We start from the raw sequence: 20,133 nt of genomic DNA on the forward strand, positions 1-20,133 counted from the left end.
CTTCCAATAACAATTAACGCACAATTAAGTAATAATTAAGCATAAAATTGTTCATTTGGACATTAAATGCTAAAAATGCAAAAGATGCCTATTTTTGTAAGTTTTAATTTTTGTAAACAAATTTAATTACTAACAATTGTAGAATTAAATCCTACATGCAAAAATGCGACATATTTTGTATTTTTTATTAATCAAATAAACATGCATAGACAAACATACAAATAGTTACACAAAATATCACAAAAATTGCACACCAAGAAAAATTATTTTATTTTTGAATTTTTTGGGAGTAATTCTCATATAGGGCAAAAATCACGTGCTTACAGCTGCCCCTCTTTGCCCGGAGACACGAAGGGTTTTCGTGCAAAGATAAAGCGAGCGATTTTTGCCCATCCGAGTATTCCGTGTGAAGCATTTTTTTTTTTGAAAAAGATTTGACCGAACCTTTGCTTCAAAGGTTTCCTACATATCCTGGGCTAAACAGGAATCAGGTCAATGTAGTTCGGGAAGTTTTTGGTAGCTGGGACTACCGTGAGACTGCGATGTTACTGCTGTTGCATGCTGTTATCACTGCTTACCGATCTCCTTGTTACACCGTGCTTAAAAGAAAACAAGAAGCTAGGCTAGACTAAAATTTGTTCTTGTTGCCTTGCTTTCTTGTCGGCTTGTGTTTCCTTCGGTGCTTTTCTTCCTTGAATTTTGGAATGATACTGGCCCTTTGCTTTTCTGAATACCAGTTTTCATCATTTTGCTCGGTCCGCTGGGGACATGGCTTTCTTCATCAAGCTTTTCGGCGGTTCCTCTGGTGGGTACGGCTTTCTTCATCAGACTTGTTATGCTGGGCATGATTTAATGTTCACCAGCTGCTTCTTTCAAGACGCGTCCTTTCTTCCTTTTGACTCATGCGCCTGAATTTGTGCTGGGACATCTTGTTGCAACCTTCTGTTTCCCGGTGCTGGGGATTTTTATTGTTTCCTGCTGGGGATTCTTGTTGTAACCCTCTATTTTATTGTTTTCTCACTTGATCTTGAAATGTATGCCTCTATTATATGGGCGGGCTCCCAACTTCAACGCTTGTAATGAAAAAGACTGAATGTATTCCCGCATTATACTGGTGGGCGACCTAGAACATGAATGTATTCCCGCATTTTACTGGTGGGCGACCTAGAACAGAATGTATTCCCGCATTTTACTGGTGGGCGACCTAGAACAGAAAGTATTCCCGCATTTTACTGGTGGGCGACCTAGAACAGAATGAAAGGACAGAAATGTATGCCTCTGTTATATGGGCGGGCTCCCAACTTCAATACTAACTTAGGAGGAAATGCCTCTCCTATGGGTAAAACTAAACTTAGGAGGAAATATCTCTCCTATGGATAAAATAAACTTTAGGAGGAAATGCATCTCCTGTGGGTAAAACTAAACTTTAGGAGGAAATGTGTCTCCTATAGGTAAAACTAAACTTAGGAGGAAATGCATCTCCTATGGGTAAAACTAAACTTAGGAGGAAATGTGTCTCCTATGGGTAAAAGTAAACTTAGGAGGAAATGCATCTCCTATGGGTAAAACTAAACTTAGGAGGAAATGCGTCTCCTATGGGTAAAAGTAAACTTAGGAGGAAATGCATCTCCTATGGGTAAAATGAACTTAGGAGGAAATGCGTCTCCTATTGGTAAAGGCGTGGAATGTATTCCCTTGTTATACAGGTGGGCGCCTAAAATATGAAATGGACAGACAAAAAGTATTCCTCTCGTTATACAGGTGGGCGCCTGGCTTCAACAACAATTTAGAAAATAAAATCCTATTCGAGGGCGGATGAACCCAAAATATCCTATTCGAGGGCAGATGAACCCAAAATATCCTATTTGAGGGCGGCTGAACCCAAAATATCCTATTCGAGGGCGGGTGAACCCAAAATATCCTATTCGAGGGCGGATGAACCCAAAATATCCTATTCGAGGGCGGATGAACCCAAAATATCCTATTCGAGGGCGGATGAACCCAAAATATCGTATTCGAGGGCGGATGAACCCAAAATATCCTATTCGAGGGCGGATGAACCCAAAATATCCTATTCGAGGGCGGATGAACCCAAAATATCCTATTCGAGGGCGGATGAACCCAAAATATCCTATTCGAGGGTGGATGAACCCAAAATATCCTATTCGAGGGCGGATGAACCCAAAATATCCTATTCGAGGGCGGATGAACCCAAAATATCCTATTCGAGGGCGGATGAACCCAAAATATCCTATTCGAGGGCGGATGAACCCAAAATATCCTATTCGAGGGCGGATGAACCCAAAATATCCTATTCGAGGGCGGATGAACCCATCTTCAAAAACTTGGAATTGTCTTACCTCCGACTGTCTTTCTTAGAATCGTGTTGTCTTGCTATCTCTTAAAACTTGAATTGATTTCCTCGTTCCTTCGAGAAAATTTTCGACAAATGGCAGAAAATTTTCTACCCCAGTGTTGGTGCTTTTCCTTGTGGCATGTTTTTTCGCCATTAACAAGATTTCCTTTTCCTGCTTCAAATCAAAGAAAATTTGTTAGTTTTAACACATGGTGAGTGGTCGTGCCACTCCTGCTGGGGATGGTTTTTCCCTTTCCCTCTTCCCCGCTCTGTGCTTCATTACGCTATCAAAACTTGTTGGGGATGAATTTTCCTTTTCTTCCTTTCCCACTCTGTGTTTGCGACCAACTTCTTTTCACTTTATCGCCTTATCTTTGGCCTATTGTATTCGCCTTTTGCTTTGCATCATTTTGGCAACTGGTAGTAAACTCTGAAAAACCTTTTCAAAAACAAACTGTTGGGGAGGTAAAATCTTTAAACCAAGAAATGAAAAAGTGAAGAATTTCAAAAATAGAAAAAGAAGAAGTCTTTTTGAACAAAATGTTGGGGAAAAGGAAAGAAAAGAACTTATCTGAATGATATAACTGATCCCAACGATCATGTCACGCATTCCGGATTAATCAACCCAGTCTATTTGTATCAATCAACCCTTCGGACGGCCTCATGTTGCTGGGGATAAACAGGCACTCAACTCTTTGCCAAATGTGGATCCTTCCCGCCAATCTTGTCTTGTCGCCTCATAGTGCCCTTCGAGGGGTTTTCACTAATAAGACTCTCTCATTTCTCTCAACTCCCGTCGCCTTATGGTGCCTGTGAAGGTTTTCACCGATAAGACTCTCTCATTTTATTTTATTTTTCAGTTGGGGATTGGAGTGCTGCCGATATGACTCTCTCTGTTGGGGGATTCTTTCGGCTTTCAATTCATTTCCAGCTTATGATCTTCTTCTTTGCTGGGGATCAGAGTGTTATTCCCGACTTCCATTTGCATTGACTTAGCACTTCTCAATTACTGATCGGGAGGTCTTTTTTGGACATCAATAGGGGTTTTTGTGTATGGTTGAAAGGAGAAAGAGTATCCAAAGTTCAAAAATAATTTTTAGGGGTAAGATAGTACAACTCTTGGAATCAAACTTTCTTGCCAAAATTACAAGCGCCAACTTCTGCCCCAGTTTTTCTTGCTTGGGGATTTTTATTTTGTCACACTATGTTATCTTATGCACACTATGACCGAGCCGTGAGGCGCCTACGTATCCTCTTCGAGGAATCAGGTCAAACGTAGTTCCCAATTCCTTTGTTTTGTTTTGTTTTTTTTTTTTGTGTGACTTTTCTTTTGTTCTTTTTCTGTTCTTTTTTTCTTTCATTTTCATTACTGATTCCAAAAGAGGGGTATGAAAGAATAAATAAGGCTCAAAAGGGGAAGCAAAGGTTAAAGTGTTTGGATAGAAGAAAAAATTGCCTCCGTCATTTCATTCTTTGATAAATGCTAAATACAAACATACAACAATTACAATCATACATAATATCTCTTAACTGCGTCAGAATTGATAGTCATGTCGACGCATTTCCCTTAGATATTTGTTGATCACAAAGCGTCATTGGGCTTGCTCTGTTTAGATTGCAATAATCAACACACACCCGGATTTTCCATCTCCTTTTTTTTACACTGGCACCACATTAGCCAACCAATCAGGATATCGAGCAACCCGAATAACCTTAGCGTTCAGCTGTTTGGTTACTTCTTCCTTAATCTTCACACTTACGTCGGTTTTGGACTTCCTCAATTTTGCTTGACGGGGTGAAATGCTGGGTCAGTGGGCAATTTTTGAACCACTAAATTGGTGCTTCAACCCGGCATGTCGTCGTATGACCATGCAAAATGTTTTGAATTCAGTAAGTGCTTTGATTAGTTCTTCCCTGATGCTTGGTTCCATAAGTGCTTTGATTAGTTCTTCCCTGGTGTCATCCGCATCCCTAGATTGACGGTTTCCGTGTCAGTTGGGCCCTCTTTTTCAAATTGGCTCAACTCTCTGTTAATTTCTTCGAAGGCTTCATCCTTATCGTATTCCGACTTATCATCACAATCTTGTACTATAAGTTCGAAATCAAATTGATTTTTTAGAATAGGTTGAAGATCCGTCGTGCATGCCTGTCATTAGAACCAGTATAAAGAGAACTGTTCAGAAGAGAAAAATAAGAAGAAAAATTAAAACAAAATAAGGAATGAGAAAAAAAAACTTTCACTTTATTAAAATACGGGTGTGAGCACGTGATTTTTGTTTTACGCGACAATCGCTCCAAAAGAATTAAAAAATGTATGTGTCATGCGTAATTTAAACCATGACCCGTTTGTTAGATGGAAAATTACAAAAATACGCATTTTTTCTTTTTTCCTGATTTGTTGCCGTGTTTAATTTTGCCTACCTTTAACATTTTATCCGCGTGAAATAAATATGTTAAGTGTTAATTAGTGGTGCTTGGTTTTATTTAATTAGTTTGTGTATTTAGGAAATTAGAAATAAAGAAAAAGAAGACAAAATTTGTTGTAAAATGAATTTGGGCCGTGTCCATTTCAAAATTTGGAGCCCAATTGAACAGCCCAAACTCCCAGTCCGAACAGCCCACCCCCAGGACACAAAACGACGTAGTTTAACACCAAAACTACGTCGTTTCAAGGCCGATCCATCTCAACCATTCAAATCAAACTGATCCAACGGCCAAGATCTCACACCCCGTACCCACTAACAAACCCGACCCATCTCACCCGGACCAAACCCAAACCCTCAAAACGACACCGTTCCATTTAAGCCTTCAGATCCAGACCGTAGATCTAGATTGATCTAACGGTCGAGGTTCACCCACCCACTAACTATATAAGCCCTTCACCATACCCTGCCCCCCTATCTGAACCCCAGCCTTCGTCTCCAAACAAACAACCCTAAAACCCTAGCCGCCCCTGCGTACTTCCGCCATGAAAGCCGGCGGCATGGATGCCGGTGACCTTCCCCTGAACACCATAGAACCCCCATGCCATCCTGAACCCAAATCTACCAACCCCATGCTTCGAATCTTATCCCACCTTCTCGAATCTTCATTTGAAGATTCGAGTCGGAACCTAATCTACACCGATCTGCTTCAAATTCATACCAGACACTCCCCAGACCCCCCTCGTGACCAAACCATACTTGGTTTGGTCCGAATCTGATCAGGGAAGCCTGAATCCCAAATCTAAGTTTGAAAGTTTTGTGTCCTTCATCACTGGCCCATGCCAGTCCGAGCCAAAGAGATTAAGGTCTAATGGACCTTAATCGAAGTGTTTCTCATCTGAGAAACACTTCGATTAAAGTCCGTTCAGCCTTAAGAAAGGTCTGTCCAAGTCCGAGTTCAAATTTTTAACTTTGCAAGCTTTAAGGTGAGTTTGTTTTCTTTCCTTTATTTGTCCGTGTGATTTGTTTTAAATATCTGGTCATGTTTTGTTTCAATTTGTGTCTTTAAATTTACCACCTTCTGATTGACCACTTTGCCTGAACCACTGTGTTTTGTTTGAACCCCTCCTATTCTGATAAGACATGTGTATTGGTTGTATTCCAAATTTGTACTGACTAACTGATTCCTCAAAGTATAATCCTGCTTAATCAGTATAAGTCGAGTCATGTGTCCCATGCTTTTGAATGACTGATTTGGCTACGTTTGTGTATGTTAATGCTAATATAGTCGAGTCGACATGTGTCGTCAATTAGTTTCAACTGTCTAAACAAAGTTAAATCGATTTGCTTCTATTGAACATTTGCCTGAATCAATTAAGAGCCAGTTTAATTCACTTATAGCTGTTGGATTGTTTGTGTTTAGATTCTGAATTGGAAGGCATGTGCACTCGTGTACAGCATGTGCATTGGTGCATCTCATGTGCTTTGTGCACAGCCTGTGGCCTGCATAAAGGCTTTTGTTAAGTTTTAAACAATTTGACAGCATATGCTGTCAGATACATTCCACTGCCCATACTTGGCTTTAGTTTAAAGAAGTATTTAAACCTTTTAAAAGTGAAATCTGCCAGGGAATGTTGATGGGGTTTAATACTTAATTAGCTAAAGTTGGAATTGAAAATGGAAGGCACATGGGAAGAGTACTGTGATTTCTGAAAAGAGGCTGTTAAAAAGAGTAGGATAGAGGCTTATAAAAAGGAGGTGTGACAGCTCTGGCGACTCTGCTGGGGATTTAACCCCACGACCACGTGGTTCAGGGTTCAAGAATTCGAGCTTAGAATAATTGTTATATTTGGCTTTATTATCTGATCTTTATTACATATTTTTGCATAACGTGCTAAATGTTGTCTTTTACCGCTTTGATATTATCTTAACTGTATATTAAACTGTGCCGAAACCCTTCTCTTCTTACCTCCGGGGAGAAGCTCGCTGGTCGAGATTCCCTATTCTGTTAGTGTCAATGCCCGAAATAAGAAAGAGGACGGATAAGTTACGAAGCCGGACGACCTTTTGGTTCCCGGTAAGTTGCCCCTCCTCGACTCGAGTTGTCCGCTCGGGTACACAGTCTAGAACAAATACCAAGGTTTAAACCTAGTATAACTCAACTTCATGCCGGATCCCTAGTAGGAACGCTTATTTGCATCATGTTGCATTTGACTTAGGGGGCTCAACACAGGGGTTGGGTCCGTCTAGGACAAGCAACCTGAAATGAAAAGACCACCCTGCTGCATCCTATTGTTTTGCGCATTTATTTGCTTCGGTTCCGCATGCTGACCGGTTTCTAAAAAAAAGGGAAAAATAGCAGCGTAGGGAGATAATTACTTATTTTGGAAAAATAAAACCAATGTCCAAGTAGTGTCGAAACCTCGTCGGAATTTTTCAAAAAAATAAAAAATATAATAAAACCAAAAGTTGTCTTCTAGTTTGATTCATTAAAAAAAAAATATATATATAAAAATTGTTCTTTTCTTTTTAAGAAAAAAGGGGGTATTTATTTTTAAAAAAAAATGGAAAACTCATAATTCAAAAAATGTGTTGTCTCTTTTGTAGTACCCTTTTATAAATTTCGGACTAATAGTCCAAATATTGCAAAAAACAAAAAAAAAATATTTTTTTTAGTATTTATCTTTCTCCAAAAATAACACTTATTCTTGATTGCTAGGTTTATTTGATTTTCTCTATTCACGATATGACCGAACTACGCTGGTTTGATTCTCGCGCGGGGTGAGATACGTAGGCAACCCTCGGCGGGTCCAACCTCCCGTTTTTATATAAAAAAAAAATCTCTAGATAATTTTAATTTTTGAGTCTAATAAAGTTTATCGCCTTAAATAAATGTGCAGGATGAGCACGATACAAAATGAATCGTTTTCAATAATGACCAAGATCCCTTTTGAGTTGCGATTATGGTGGAACGACTTAGGCAAAGAAGGGCAAGGCAAAGTGAGGAAATATCTAAAAAATCTCCCGGATTTACTAGACATTCAGTCGCGGGGTGATATTATCAGATCATTGGTCACTTACTGGGATTCGGCGCACAATGTATTCCATTTTTCAGACTTCGAACTCACCCCGACGTTGGAGGAAATAGCGGGATACATTGGGAATGATGAAGCTCCGTTAAGATTCAAGTACTTGATTGCACCTAGGGCCGTCACGGTACACCGATTTTTGGATTTTCTGAAAATACCCCGAACATTTCACCATCCAGATCTTGCCAAAGGTTTCTGCAGTCTCCATCTCATGTATGCTAGATACGGTCATGAGGGCGGGTTCAATAAGCCGGATTTCAAACTATGTAGTAAAGGCAACCGACAAAAATGGGACGAACACAGGCAGTCGGCTTTCATGACGGCCTTCTTAGGTCTTATAGTGTTCCCAAGGAAGGACGACCACATCGATCTAAGAATAACTGGGGTTGTCAGTACTTTGCTTGCCCAAGATAAAAGTACTCTGGCACCTATGATTATGGCTGACATTTTCCGGGCTCTCACTGTTTGTCGAGCCAGGGGTGACTTTTTCGAAGGATGTAACCTACTGTTGCAAGTGTGGATGATCGATCATTTATGTCATCGCTCCTCACTTTTGGGTTATGGCTCGCCAGAGAAAACTTGTATTGGAGAATTCTACACGAGAATCAAAGGGCTCAATTTACCTGAGGGAGTCACATCATGGACCTCATTTCTCCGAACTCTCACTGCCAGCCAAATCCAATGGACGCTCGGATGGTCACCTATCGAGGAAATCATATACATGCCGGCAACCCGGCCTCACTTTCTGTTGATGGGACTGAAAAGTATCCAACCCTATGCACCGTATCGGGTTTTGAGGCAACTTGGGAGGTACCAAGTGGTACCGAAAGATGAAGATTTGAGTACCCAAGTGATTGAAATCAGTCCGCACGGTCATTTCCCTGAAGAAGAAGTTCGCCAAATCTGGAGTGAATGCCAACATCTGACAGCAAACACTTGTGTGATCGATACGGCAAAAGGGGAAGTCGCCCCAGGATATCACGCTTGGTTTAAAGATAACCTGTCTTACGAAAGACCGGCTAAGAGGCCGCATCTCAAAAATTTCGTAGAATCATCCCAAGGGCAATGGAACTGGTTAGAAAAAGAGAAGGGTTATCGAGCAGAGATTGGCGATTTGAAGCTGCAAATAGATAGTTTGAAATTCGATAACAGCGTACAAATCGCAGTGGATCGAAGCGAAAAGAATAGGTTGATCCAAGAGAATGAAGAACTTAAGGCCCAAGTCCAAAAATTGAGATTGTCTCTTGATGAGCAACCCAGAAGTCAATCAGACCAGCAGTTGATAAAGGGTTTGAAAAGAGAGATCACGGAATGGCGAGACAGGTTAGAAGAATCCGAAAAGGTCATGACAGGGTTCAAGGCACGGTGGGAAACAAGAGTAGATAAGCATCGCCGATGTTTGAACCAATTGAAACGTGACCACGAGAAGGCTGTTTCTAAAATAAAGAGGAAGATGGCTACACTTGAGTTTAAAGCAGTTAAGCAGGCCAGGGATTTCCAAATGGAGAGTAGATACTGTTACGACTTGTTGGCCCAAATGAAGGAAGAAGTGCGGCAGCTGAGGGATCAGCACATACAGGACTCACAGGTATTCAAGACGAGCAGTGATCAGATAAGGCACCTACTCATAGAGAAGAAGCAAACCAGAGATAGGATCAAGACCATTGCCCATGCCATCACCAGACGATGTCTACGATGTAAGAACATGCCCAGCACTACCGTCCTCTCGGCAGTAATGGGTTATATCAAGCAGACTATGCACGAGCTGGAGCAACTTGAGAGGGATATCACGCCTAGGACCGCGGCGAGGCCGAACGATGCCCCGCGGAAACCAATTTTTAAAACCATAATGCATTCATAGGTCAAATCTGTATTTTAGCATCTTCTGCCTGTTTTTTTCATCAAGGTGATTTTCAGTCTATTTTGAGTCTAGGTTTATTTTCAAAGTTTGCTCTTTCTTTTGCAAAATGTAGCTTGTAATAGAACGTTTCAACAATAAAGAGGTTGTTTCTTTTACGCTCATTTGTGTTTTTCGAACTACGTAATGATCTGATTCACGTAGGCATCGTGATACGTAGGCAATCCTCATCGGATCCGGTCGCATTTCTTTTACTACGAAAATAAATAAATATATATATGTATAATAAATAAAATAAAAGGAAAACAAAAGAGAAAAAGAAAAGAAAAGAAAAAAAGGGAAAAAAAACTAATAAGAGAAAAAATGCCGGAATGACGCATGCTCTCGTAGCAAACATATAGTAATCCACTTAACTGCATAGGTGCATCATGCCCAACGTGAGATTAACTATCTACTATTTGCTGCAAAATTAACCGTGCGTTTGTCATTGAGCATTTTTCCAGGGTTTTTTGAAAAGACGGTTGGTTTGGTGAAAGTCTGGCCTCGCACTCATACTTCACGAGGTCAAGAAGAGGTGTTCAACTACCTGTTGTTAGGACCAGAAGCAGTACTCACACTTACTTCACCAGGTCAAAAGGAAGTGTGGAAATGTCTTCGGAAATTCCATTGCAAACAGTCCCCGTCTCTGAGGAGAGCTCAATCTCAGCTGTCCTCACACCTGAATCCGCAACTGCGGAGGAAAATAGAATCCTACGGCTCCGCATGTTGGAAATGCTGGATGACTGGAACAATGGGAAAGAGCCGCCAAGTGTCGTCCCCGGATTCCCTGAATTATTCTCCAGGTCAAGTGGGACTTCTAATGTCCCCATAAATTACCCTGCTACCCCATTCGGGTACCCAGCCAACTCCGCCTTCTCCGCAGGATCACCTTCTGAGCCTCATCCCCGAATGTCGGCCACTGATGCAAGCATGAACATCTTTACTGCATCGCCTTGCCCAGCTACGGCACAGCCTGCCACATACAAGCCAAGCTTTGACTCATCCTCTTTTACATTCCAAGCACCATCGTTCTCAATGGAACCAACCAGGTTCGCTACCAACAATAATCCTCCACCGCCTCAGTGCGAACTCGCACCGGGACAGGATCAGAACCCCAGGATTGCAGAACAAAATGAGATTGCTAAGAGAATGAGAAGCCTTGAACAAAGTTTGAAGAATATGCAAGGGTTGAGCGGACAAAAGAGCGTCTCTTACGCCGACCTGTGCATGTTCCCTCACGTGCACCTGCCAACGGGTTTCAAGACCCCCAAATTCGAGAAATATGATGGGCACGGTGACCCCATTGCGCATCTTAAGAAATACTGCAACCAATTGCGGGGAGCCGTCGGAAAAGAAGAACTGCTAATGGCATATTTTGGGGAAAGCTTAGTAGGGATAGCTTCGGAATGGTATATGGATCAGGAAATGTCCCGATGGCATATATGGGATGATCTCGCCAGAGATTTTGTAAAGCAATTCCAGTATAACATCGACATTGCGCCAGACCGAAACTCTCTGTCGAATTTGAAGAAGAAGCCTTCGGAAAGCTTTAGAGAGTATGCTATTAAGTGGCGTGAACAGGCGTCGAGAGTGAAGCCTCCCATGGATGAAGTGGAAATGGTCACTACCTTTCTCCAGGCTCAAGAGTCTGACTATTTCCAAAACATGATGTCGGCCATGGGTAAGCCATTCGCGGAAGCGATCAAGATAGGAGAGATGGTAGAGAATGGATTGAAAACGGGTCGGATTCTGAGTCAAGCAGCCATAAGGGCAACCTCTCAGGCCGTCCAAAGCGGGTCTGGAGGGACGACAAGGGGGAAGAAGAAGGAAGAAACGGCTATGGCAGCCTTTGAAGCAAGGGAGTATCGTCATCCCAGGCCCCATTTTCCGGAAAGGGCCCCACAACACTACTACCCCCACTCAAATATGGCATATGCTCATCAGCCTTATATGGTCATGAATGCCCAACCTTATAACTATCCACCATAACAAGCCAACCGAGGCCCAGCTCCACCTCCCAGAAATCAGCTTCCTTACCGCAACCACTATAACCCACAACCCCCGCAGAATAACTACCGCCCCCAGGAGCCACCTCGACGGCGGACTTTCACGCCCATCGGTGAACAATATTCTACATTGTTCCCTAAGCTAGTCCAGTTGGGTTTCTTGCAACCAATTCCCCAAACAAGGCAAAACCCGACATCTCCTTCTTATAAAGCCGGAGTCAGATGCGCCTATCATTCAGGGGCCGAAGGAAATGATACAAACGACTGCTGGTCATTGAAAAGAGTGGTCGAAAATTTGATAGAGCATGGAAAAATAGTGCTAAGGGACGAAGAGATCCCAAATGTGACTAACAATCCATTGCCCGCTCACAATAATGGGCCGCTGATCGGCATGATTTGTGAAGACAAAGAGTTCGACCCTGCCTTGAAAGCCATAATTGCCATTGTCGACACGGGGAGGAGGCCTGAAATAGACCAGAAATCAGAAAGGGGGGAGGAGGCCAAGGTTGCAGAAAGCAAGCCTGAAAAGAAGGTGGAGAAGAAAGTGGTACCGGCAAAGGGTGGAGTTCTTTACATACCGCGAGGTCAAGCCAAGAAGACGCAGAACTTCGGGATCAAAAAGACAAAACCTATGTACGTGCCAAAAGGGGCCTATGTGGTCCGGGGGACGATTCAACCACCTCGGCTGAATGAGCCAGTGGTTATCGGACGCGTGCCACAAAAGCCAATGACCAACCCGTCCACAGTGCCGTGGAATTATCAAAAGACTTTGGTAACATACAAAGGTAAGGAGGTCATGGAAGAACTTCCAGAAAATACTTTTGTTGGAGGGTACTCAAATACCCAAGAACTGAACAACGCCACACAAAGGCGCTTCCCTCCAAAGGAGCCCGTGAGTGTTGAAGAAGCGGAAGTGTTCTTCCAACAGATGAAGATGCCGGATTACGAAGTGATAGATCAGCTGCGCAAGCACCCTGAGCAAGTATCCATGCTGTCATTATTAATGAGGTCAACCGAGCATCAAAAGATCCTGCTGAAAACCCTGATTGAAGCATATGTACCGGTCGAAACCTCGGTGGAGCAACTAGAGCGGATGACAGAAAGATTCTTCGCCGTCAACCAAATCTCTTTCAACAAGAACGATTTACCCCCGGAAGGAGCAGCACACAACATGGCCTTGCACTTAACAATAAAATGCGAGGACTACTATGTCAAGCGGGTAATGCTGGATGGGGGATCAGGTGTTGACATTTGCCCGCTCTCCACGCTACAAAGAATGGAAATTGGGGCAGGAAGAATCCGACCCAACAACGTCTGCGTGAGAGCTTTCGACGGCATCAAGAGAGATACCATGGGAGAAATAGACCTGTTGTTGGTCATAGGACCAGTCGAATTTCGAGTAACCTTCCAGGTGATCGACATGGACACATCCTACAATTTCCTCCTTGGCAGACCTTGGATCCATGCGGCAGGAGCCGTGCCTTCAACTCTTCACCAGATGGTGAAATTCGGGTACGAAGACCAAGAAATCGTGGTCCATGGGGAAGACGAACATGCCATTTACTGGGACCCATCCATCCCGTATCTTGAACCGAGAAAAGGGAGCAAACATACGGTCTATCAAGCTTTCGAGGTGGTACTGGCCGAGCAGCACGAAGAGGGAGTACCTTGCCCCCAGCCTTTCTTGTCTAACGCTTCGGTCATGGTGGCCAAAGAGATGATCCGGCACGGATTTAGGCCAGGGAAGGGACTTGGACGAACCCTTCAGGGAATAACAGAACCCATTACTTTACCAGTCGTCAAGAAACCTTTTGGACTAGGTTTCAAACCTACTCCAGCAGACAAAAAATGGGCAAAGAAAAGGCGAAATGAGGGCTGGAAGTTGCCTCAACCACTGCCAGATTTATATGCGACTTTCGTCAGGCCAAGATACGTTGAAGAAGAAGATGATGAGGTCTTCACAGCTGAGGAAATCAAGGAAATATGTGGGGCGATAAGAGAAATGCTCTACGAGGTCCACATGGTTCAACCAGGTGAAGGCACAAGCACTGCTGAGATGCTGTACATGGGACCGAATGCCCAACTTCAAAACTGGGAGGCCACGCCATTCCCGACTAGACGGAAGTCCGGGTAGATCTGCCCTGCCACCTTTCCTGTATCACAAGTCATCTCCGGGACATAACTTGAACGTTTTCTTCTTTTCATTTGTTGTTTTGAATTCCCAGTTGTAAACATTGTTGTCATCCAACTTTCCAAAGAAAATATACAAAAAAATCATCATTGCTTTCCTATTCTTTCTTTTGCTTTGATTTTTTATTAGTTTTCCTTTTATCTTCCTTTTCAGTCCTAATAATGCGGCTTTGAATATGACATGCTTGCGGACTTCACGCCCAGACCACAATGAGCTATTTAATTGCGAATTAATGAACCCAGAACCAGAATATGATGCGGAAGAGGCTTTTAGAGAGATAAACCGAGAGTTGGAATATTTTGAGAATAAACCTAAGCCAAATCTGAACGACACCGAACCGGTAAACTTAGGAACCCCGGAAGAAGTCCGGGAGACCAAGATAAGCATTCACACGGACAAGAAAACGCGAGAGGCGATAATTCAACTTCTTTTTGAATTCAAAGACGTGTTTGCTTGGTCATATGATGACATGCCGGGACTAGGTGTTGATCTAGTGGTTCACAAATTGCCGATTCATCCTGATTGTCCTCCAGTTCAACAAAAGCAACGAAAGTTCAAAACTGAGGTCAGTGACAAGATTAAAGAGGAGATCACCAAGCAGCTGAAAACGGGAGTGATCCGGGTAGTCCAATATACAACATGGCTGGCGAATGTGGTTCCAATACCGAAAAAGGACGGGAAAACTCGGGTATGTGTAGATTACCGAGATCTGAACAGAGCAAGTCCTAAAGATAATTTCCCGCTGCCTAACATCCATATCCTCGTTGATAATTGCGCCAAACACGAGATACAGTCTTTCGTAGATTGTTACGCTGGATATCATCAGGTGCTGATGGATGAAGAGGATGCCGAGAAAACTGCTTTCACCACGCCTTGGGGCACTTACTGTTATCGGGTCATGCCATTTGGTCTAAAGAATGTTGGGGCCACTTACATAAGGGCCATGACCGCCATTTTCCATGACATGATGCATCAGGAAATAGAGGTGTACGTGGACGATGTGATAGTCAAGTCCAGGACGCAGGATAACCACATCCAAGACTTGAGGAAATTCTTCGAGAGGCTAAGGAAGTATGACTTGAAGCTAAATCCAGCCAAATGCGCTTTCGGAGTTCCGTCGGGCAAACTTTTGGGTTTCATCGTAAGCAGGAGAGGTATCGAGCTAGATCCAACTAAGATAAAATCCATCAGAGATTTGCCTCCTCCAAGAACAAAGAAAGACGTGATGAGTCTGTTGGGCAGGTTGAATTACATCAGTCGGTTCATCGCCCAGCTGACAAGCACGTGTGAGCCCATATTCAAGTTGTTAAGGAAAGATGCGGCGATCAAATGGACACCTGAGTGTCAAGAAGCCTTTGATAAAGTCAAAGAATACCTTTCGAATCCCCCAGTCTTGGTCCCTCCAGAACCAGGGAGGCCACTTTTCTTGTATCTGACAGTCTTGGAGAACTCTTTCGGTTGCGTCCTCGGACAACACGACGTAACCGGAAAGAAGGAGCAAGCAATCTACTACTTAAGCAAGAAATTCACCGGTTACGAGGCCAAATACACTCTGCTGGAAAGGACATGCTGCGCTCTCACATGGGTTGCACAAAAGCTGAGACATTATCTCCAAGCCCACACTACATTCCTCATAAGCAGGTTGGATCCTTTGAAGTATATATTTCAGAAGCCAATGCCTACTGGGAGACTGGCTAAATGGCAAATCTTGCTCACGGAATTCGACATAGTTTATGTCACTCGCACGACAATGAAAACCCAGGCGTTAGCAGATCATTTGGCCGAAAACCCGGTCGATGAGGAATACCAGCCATTGGATACCTACTTTCCAGATGAAGAGGTAAACACCGTAGAAGTGATCTCGGAGGAAGCTCATGTATGGAAGATGTTCTTCGACGGAGCCGTGAACGCCAAGGGTGTAGGGATTGGGGCAATTTTGATCTCGCCTTCCGGTCAACATTATCCCGCCACAGCTAGACTGCGTTTCTTTTGCACAAACAATACAGCTGAGTATGAAGCCTGCATTATGGGCATGCATATGGCAATCGATCAGGATGTCGAAAACTTACTGATTATGGGAGATTCTGACCTGATCATCCGGCAAGTTCAAGGCGAGTGGGAAACTCGGGATGTCAAACTTATCCCATACCAACAACATGTGGAGGACCTCAGCAAGCGTTTTACCTCGATAGAGTTCAGGTATATTCCGAGGTGTCACAATGAACTGGCAGATGCACTTGCTACTCTGGCTTCTATGCTACCCTACCCGGGCAACGCCCACGTTGATCCTTTGGAAATCCAAATCAAGGAAAGACACGGTTACTGCAGTGTAATCGAGGCGGGATCAAATACGCAGCCTTGGTACCATGACATCAAGAGGTTCCTGAAGACGCAAGAATACCCATAGCATGCTACTGGAGATCAGAAGAGGACCATTAGGCGACATGCAAGTGGTTTCTTTCTAAGCGGTGAATTGTTATATAAGAGGACCCCGGACCTCAATCTCTTACGATGCGTCGATATCGAGGAGGAAAGAAAGATCATGCACGAAGTACACGCAGGTGTGTGTGGACCTCACATGAACGGGTATGTCTTGGCAAAGAAAATCCTTCGAGCAGGTTATTACTGGATGACCATGGAAAAGGATTGCTTTAGTTTCGTTCGGAAGTGTCATCAGTGTCAGGTGCACGGTGATTTGATTCATGCACCTCCCACGAAACTGCATCTCATGTCCGCACCGTGGCCATTTGTCGCTTGGGGCATGGACGTCATTGGACCAATTGAACCAAAGGCTTCGAATGGACACAGGTTTATACTGGTTGCCATCGATTACTTCACAAAATGGGTAGAAGCCGTCACTCTCAAGTCGGTCACTAAGAAAGCTGTGGTAGATTTTGTACACTCAAATCTTATCTGTCGCTTCGGTATTCCTGCGACCATCATCACAGATAATGCAGCAAACTTGAACAGTCACTTGATGGGAGATGTGTGCGAGCAATTCAAGATAACACACAGAAATTCCACTCCTTATCGGCCAAAAGCCAATGGTGCTGTGGAAGCTGCAAATAAAAACATCAAGAAGATTTTGAGGAAAACGATACAAAGTTCCCGACAGTGGCATGAGCAGTTACCTTTTGCATTATTGGGGTACCGCACTACGGTACGCACATCGGTGGGAGCAACTCCTTATCTTTTGGTTTATGGGACCGAGGCTGTAATACCGGCAGAGGTAGAAATTCCTTCGCTTCGAATCATTGTCGAAGCAGAAATCGAGGACAGCGAGTGGGTTAAGACTCGGTTAGAGCAATTGACGTTGATTGATGAAAAGCGGATGGCTGCAGTTTGTCACGGACAGTTATACCAACGAAGGATGGCCCGCTCTTACAACAAGAAAGTCCAACCCCAGAATTTCAAAGTAGGTCAGCTGGTACTGAGGCGTATTCTGCCGCATCATGAAGAAGCAAAAGGAAAGTTTGCCCCAAATTGGAAAGGCCCATACATTGTAAGGAAGATACTGCCGCGAGGAGCATTGTATTTGGGTGATATCGAAGGAAATGACCCCGACACAGCAGTAAATGCAGATGCAGTCAAGAGGTATTACATCTAAATCATACTCCAGTGGTCCTGACACGTTGAAAATGGCGAAGGCGTTTGTTCCCCACTACTTCCCAAACACTACCCAATCCTCTCCACCAACTTTTGAGCCGCTTACAAAACAAAAAAAAAAAAAAACAAAATTTGATTGAGGCCTGAACTACGTTTGACTTGATTCCGAAAGGATACGTAGGCAGCCTCTCCCTGAGGTTCAGTCACACCAACAATAAAATCCCATTCACCCTGAAATTGAAAATCGGGGCACGTCGAGCAGTTGAGAAGTTAGTATCACTACCTCTCTTTACCAAGCACAAGCCTTCAAATCAATTACCAAATATGGTGGGGAATCAATAAGTGTCACAAACGAAGACCATCACACTCTGAATTAAGAGGGATAAAATGAGAGAGTCTCGGCGGTGAAAACCTTCGGGCACCACGAGGCGACGGGAGTAGAGAAACCAAAATGAGAGAGTTTGTTTAGTAAAAACTCGCAAAGAGTGCTATCAAGCGAGGACAGGGAGAGAAATGAGAGAGGTCAGCCAGCGAAAACCCGCAAAGGGCGCTGTTGGCCGAAAAGAATGACGCCATCCCAAGAAAGTTTCGGCAGAATGCCACCAGTTTGGAATCACAGATCCGTTCTAGTTCAGGAAAACGCAAGCTCTTAGAAGGTCAGACGTCCAGTCCAAAAAGCATGTCATGTCATTGAAAGCCAGCATTATCTTCCTCAGATAAGTCTTTCTCATCCCGAAAAGGTTACTCCTTTTCTGATTTATTTTCTCTTTTCTTTGTTTCTTTTCGAATCCCTCTCGCATTTTAACCCCGAGTTCAGGACACACCGGAAAGGACAGGTGGCAGGTTTGTTTGCGCGGAATCCCGTCTCATGAAGGAAAGCACCTCATCTCGTTGATATGATTACCCAAGCATGATGAATCATGACGTTTGATGGTGTTCCGGAGTAAAGGAAAAAGAGAGAAATCTTGAAATCTTCCCCAGCAAGTCCGCCTTCGGACAAATCCCCACAGAGTCTCCCCCTGTACAAATCCCAACAGAGTCTCTATTGTACAATCTCCCACAGAGTCTCCCCAATATAAAAAAAAATGGAATCTCCCCAGCACATCCCAGCAAGTCCTTTTGTAAATATTCCCCAACAAGCTTACCCCAACAAATCCTAGAAATTTCGCTTTGAAATAAATCCCCAGCATGCCCCATTGTACAAAAATCCACACAAAGAATCCACTTTGTAAATATTCCCCACAGAGCTTCCCTTTTGTACAAATCCCCACAAAATACCTCCAATAAAATCCCCGTCGAAAACCTCCAAGAAAAACGGGACAAAAAAAAGAAAAAAAGGCCTTATGTAGCAAGTCATCACAGAATCCGGAAATGCAAGCCCGAGCAGTCCAAAGGTTTCGCCATTCGAATCAAATCAATGGCGGGACTTCGCAACATAAATAGAGACGCAACCAAGCAATTGGGAACGATCAAGGCCGCCGAACCGACCGTCATTTCCGAACTAACAATTGTTCTTTGTCTGAGAAGTTGAAACAGGTTTTAATCTAAGACAACCGTGCAAGAAGCAGGTGTCGCCCAAAGAAGAAGGTACACGGGTACAAGAAACATTTTGGCAATAAGGAATTCACTCAAAAGGTAAGTTCCCGCAAAACTCCCTTTTATCTTCTATTAAAACAAGAAAACTCAAAAATAGATCGTGTAGTATTCTCGAGCTTTATCCCCAGCATCAACATTAGGATTTTAAACCCTAAACTGAACTTTTCCCTTTCAGCCAGCATTAGAGTTTTAAACTCTAAACTGAGCTTTGCCATGCAATCAGCATTAGGGTTTTAAACCCTAAACTGAATTTTCCTTTTAGTCAGCATTAGGGTTTTAAACCCTAAACTGAACTTTTTCCTTTCAGCCAGCATTAGAGTTTTAAACTCTAAACTGAGTTTTTCCCATGCAATCAGCATTAGGGTTTTAAACCCTAAGCTGAATTTTCCTTTTAGTCAGCATTAGGGTTTTAAACCCTAAACTGAACTTTTTCCTTTCAGCCAGCATTAGAGTTTTAAACTCTAAACTGAGTTTTTCCATGCAATCAGCATTAGGGTTTTAAACCCTAAACTGAATTTTCCTTTTAGTCAGCATTAGGGTTTTAAACCCTAAACTGAACTTTTTCCTTTCAGCCAGCATTAGAGTTTTAAACTCTAAACTGAGCTTTGCCATGCAATCAGCATTAGGGTTTTAAACCCTAAACTGAATTTTCCTTTTAGTCAGCATTAGGGTTTTAAACCCTAAACTGAACTTTTTCCTTTCAGCCAGCATTAGAGTTTTAAACTCTAAACTGAGCTTTGCCATGCAATCAGCATTAGGGTTTTAAACCCTAAACTGAATTTTCCTTTTAGTCAGCATTAGGGTTTTAAACCCTAAACTGAACTTTTTCCTTTCAGCCAGCATTAGAGTTTTAAACTCTAAACTGAGTTTTTCCCATGCAATCAGCATTAGGGTTTTAAACCCTAAGCTGAATTTTCCTTTTAGTCAGCATTAGGGTTTTAAACCCTAAACTGAACTTTTTCCTTTCAG

The sequence above is a fragment of the Nicotiana tabacum genome, chromosome 6 (genome assembly GCF_000715075.1).
Source record: "Nicotiana tabacum cultivar K326 chromosome 6, ASM71507v2, whole genome shotgun sequence".
Taxonomy (NCBI): domain Eukaryota; kingdom Viridiplantae; phylum Streptophyta; class Magnoliopsida; order Solanales; family Solanaceae; genus Nicotiana; species Nicotiana tabacum.